The following is a 5,000-nucleotide window of genomic DNA, read 5'->3' on the forward strand; positions in this document are numbered from 1 at the left end:
TGACCTCGTCCTTCAAGCTCTCCTTATCTCGAGGAGGATGCCATGACACCCCAAGTCCCGGACTCTATTCAGGCGGGGTGACCTGGGGAATTGTAATCGACCTGGCATACTGTACCGATCTGACCTGGCATACTATATCAGTCTGACCTAGCTTACTATATCGTCCTGGCATACTGTGTTGACCTGACCTGGTTTAATACAGCGATCTCGCATGCCTTAATTGACCCGACCTGGCATGTTGTATTTGCTATATTTTCGCCTAAATTTTCTGTAGATGGTGAAGAGAGAGAAGATTAAGCTATCGTAGAGAGAGAGAGATGATTGGGGAAAGAAAGAGAGAGAGAGAGAGAGAGAGAGAGAGAGAGAGAGAGAGAGAGAGAGAGAGAGAGAGAGAGAGAGAGAGAGAGAGAGAGAGAGAGAGACAGACAGAGACAGAGAGAGAGAGAGAGAGCGTGAGAGAGTGAGAGTGAGCGAGTGAATGAGTGAGAGAGAGAGAGATAGAGAAAGGGAGAAGAAGAAGAGAGGGACAAACATCCAGATTGACAGAAACGGACATAAATTCCGTCTCTCCATCCAGATAAAACTCCTTTCACTTTGAACCTCCTGAAGAAGACAGTATCATAAGCACTGCAATTCGGTGTTGATTTTCTATATTGTTTCACGTCTTGGGTTGTGAAGAAGCAGCTTGTTTGAGCGAACGCAGGGGAAAATCACCCGCATGTGTGCTGTATTTGGTCCAATATCTACTCAAGAGAACCAGATCATAGCATTTAAATCCATTTTTGTATTTATTTATATCTAAATTCATAATCGTATTGATTTATGTTATTCATATTTATCTAACATATTTACTCATATCTATTTAACATATTTTACTCATATCTATTCAACATATTTACTCATATTTATTTAACATATTTACTCATATTCATATATATTCCTCATATTTATATATATTCCTCATATTTATATATATTCCTCATATTTATATATATTCCTCATATCTATTCATATCCATATTCACTTATTTCTATCTATCCATATTCTTATAAAATCCCTTCATCGTTTTGTTCTTCGTATTTAAGGTCTTACTAACAAGATATTCACAAGTCCCCCCTCCCCCCACCACTTCGTTTTCTACGTAAGCTTGTGCACTACTGGTAAGTGTGTTTATCCCTATAATGCTCTCTCTTTCTTTCTTTCTTTCTTTCTATCTCTCTCTCTCTCTCTCTCTCTCTCTTTCTTCTCTCTCTCTCTCTCTTTCTTCTCTCTCTCTCGCTCTCTCTCTCTCTCTGTCTCTCTGTCTCTGTCTCTGTCTCTCTCTCTCTCTCTCTCTCTCTCTCTCTCTCTCTCTCTCTCTCTCTCTCTCTCTCTCTCTCTTCTCTCTCTCTCTCTCTCTCTTTCTTTCTCTCTCTCTCTCTCTCTCTCTCTCTCTCTCTCTCTCTCTCTCTCTCTCTCTCTCTCTCTCTCTCTCTCTCTCTTCTCTCTCTCTCTCTCTCTCTCTCTCTCTCTCTCTCTCTCTCTCTCTCTCTCTCTCTCTCTCTCTCTCTCTCTCTCTCTCTCTCTCTCTCTCTCTCTTCTCTCTCTCTCTCTCTCTCTCTCTCTCTCTCTCTCTCTCTCTCTCTCTCTCTCTCTCTCTCTCTCTCTCTCTCTCTCTCTCTCTCTCTCTCTCTCTCTCTCTCTCTCTCTCTCTCTCTCTCTCTCTCTCTCTCTCTCTCTCTCTCTCTCTCTCTCTCTCTCTCTCTCTCTCTCTCTCTCTCTCTCTCTTCTCTCTCTCTCTTCTCTCTCTCTCTCTCTCTCTCTCTCTCTCTCTCTCTCTCTCTCTCTCTCTCTCCCTCTCTCTCTCTCTCTCTCATTTCCTCCTCCTCTCTCTCTTTCTCTCTCTCTCACTTCCTCCTTCTGTCCCTCCGTCTTGTTTGAGTGAAAGGACGGGCATGAGTGGTATTTCGACACTCTTAAAAATTGTTAGTATAGCATAAATCAAAAATATGAAAATGCCATAAACAAAAATGACCACTAAAATGAAATAAGAAAAGTGTCAAAGTCTCATAAACAAGAAAAGAATAACACAAACTTTTCATAAGTATTGCTGAAATAATAATTACATCGAGTATGATTCGTATATTCGTAAATAATTACTTTGCAATTAACGTTTGATTATTCTTTCAGCACTAATTACGATATTTTTGGTGTTGTTTTCCAGTTTATGAGACTGATATTTTTCTTGTGTTATTTTCATAGTTGTTTTTGTTCATGAGACTTTAATAGACTTTTATCTTTTGATAATCTACCATTTTTATTGTTCATAATAATCTAACACTTTTTTAGTTTATATTCTAATAATCTTTTAGTTTATGATATTCTAACTTTTTTGTTTATGAAATTCTAATAATCTTTTAGTTTATGATAATCCAACTTTTTTATTTATGATATTCTAATAATCTTTTAGTTTATGATAATCTAACTATCTTGTTTATGAAATTCTAATAATCTTTTAATTTATGATAATCTAACTGTTTTTATGATATTCTGATAATCTTTTAGTGTATGATAATCTTTTTTTGCTTACGATATTACACTAATTCTTCATTATTCAAATAGTTATTTGGCTAATAATAACCTTAACAGTTTTATTAAGGAAACTGCAACACCAACTTTGCCACCCTGATCCATTCCAAAACCCCTGAACCCTTTTAATATGATAATCTTGTTTTGCTTATGATATTACACTAATTATTCATTATTCAAATAGTTACTCGGCTAATAATAACCTTAACAGTTTTATTAAGGAAAGTGTAGCACCAACTTTGCCACCCTGATCCATTCCAAAACCCCTGAACCCTTTTAATATGATAATCTTTTTTTTGCTTATGATATCATAATAGTTCTTCATTATTCTAATAGTTACTCGGCTAATAATAACCTTAACAGTTTTATTAAGGAAAGTGTAGCACCAACTTTGCCACCCTGATCCATTCCAAAACCCCTGAACCCTTTTAATATGATAATTTTTTTTTGCTTATGATATTATAAAAATTCTTCATTATTCTAATAGTTACTCGGTTAATAATAACCTTAATAGTTTTTATTAAGGAAACTGCAACACCAACTTTGCCACCCTGATCCCTTCCAAAACCCAAGAACCCTTTTAATTAATATGATAATCTTTTTTTGCTTATGATATCATAATAATTATTCATTATTCTAATAGTTATTCGGTTAATATTTACCTTAACAGTCTTATTAAGGAAATTGCAACACCAACTTTGCCACCCTGATCCATTCCAAAACCCCTGAACCCTTTTAATATGATAATTTTTTTTTGCTTATGATATTATAATAATTCTTTATCATTCTAATAGTAACTCGGTTAATATTTACCTTAACAGTTTTATTAAGGAAACTGCAACACCAACTTTGCCACCCTGATCCATTCCAAAAACCCCTGAACCCAAAACCGTAAAACTGGAGAACAGAAACCTGACTCTCGCAGCGAGTAATAACTCTCTCAGCTGTTATGAGCAAATGTTGCAGCTCCAGAGAATGTCTGTGAGATGAATTAATGTTATGAATGGGCAATAAAGTCCAACCGTAAGTCAGAGATACAATAACTTGCCGGCGTACGTGTGCGGGCTTTTTAAATACGCACATACAAATACACAGACTTATTTGCTTACATATGTACGTGCATATACAGAGACGTATATATATGTGTATATATGTGTGTGTGTGTGTGTGTGTGTGTATATATGTATATATATGTATATATATGTATATATATATATATATATATATATATATATATATATATATATATATATATATATATATATATATTATGTATATATATATATATATATATATATATATATATATATATATATATATATATATATATATATATATATATATATATAATATATATATATATATATATATATATATATATATATATATATATTATATATATATATATATATATATATATATATATATATTATATATTATATATATATATATATATATATATATATATATATACATACATACATACACATACATACACACATACATACACACACTTACACACGCATACACACTTACAAACTTACACACACATACACAGAGAAAAATACTCCGCAATCATGGAAAAGTTTCTCTCGCTCAACAAAGAGAAGAAACCTGCTTTTTCTTTCCCCATTTCAGCGCTTCTGAAACTGAAACGTCAATGAGAGGTTTCAGTGACGAGCGAGGAAGAAGCTTAGGCCTGGCTGATGGCGATGAATGTTGGTGATGAATATTTGAAATTAATATAGGAATGAATGATGAATGTTTGTGGTGAATATTTGAAATGAATTTATTTGTGATGAATGTTGGTGATGAATATCTGAAATTAATATAGGAATGAATGATGGATGTTTGTGGTGAATATTTGAGATGAATTTATTTATGATGAATATTTGAAATGAATTTATTTGTGATGAATGTTCGTGGTGAATATTTGAGATGAATCTATTTATGAGGAATGTTTGTGATGAGCATTTGAGGTGAAAGTTGTTGATGAACTGTTGTGATGAATATTTGAGGTGAAGTAATTAACAATGAATGTTTGTGATGAACATTTGAAATTGATTTATTTGTGATGAATGTTGGCGATGAATATTTGAGATGAATTTATTTGTGATGAATGTTGGTGATGAATATTTGAAATGAATATAGGAATGAATGATGAATGTTTGTGGTGAATATTTGAGATGAATCTATCTATGATGAATATTTGAGATGAATTTATTTGTGATGAATATTTGAGATGAATTTATTTGTGATTAATGTTTGTGATGAACATTTGAGGTGAAAGTTGGTGATGAACTGTTGTGATGAATATTTGAGATGAATTTATTTGAGATGAATGTTCGTGGTGAATATTTGAGATTAATTTATTTGTGATGAATGTTTGTGATGAATATTTGAAATTAATCTATTTATGATGAATATTTGAA

This window comes from Penaeus vannamei, chromosome 42 (genome assembly GCF_042767895.1).
Source record: "Penaeus vannamei isolate JL-2024 chromosome 42, ASM4276789v1, whole genome shotgun sequence".
NCBI classification, from domain to species: domain Eukaryota; kingdom Metazoa; phylum Arthropoda; class Malacostraca; order Decapoda; family Penaeidae; genus Penaeus; species Penaeus vannamei.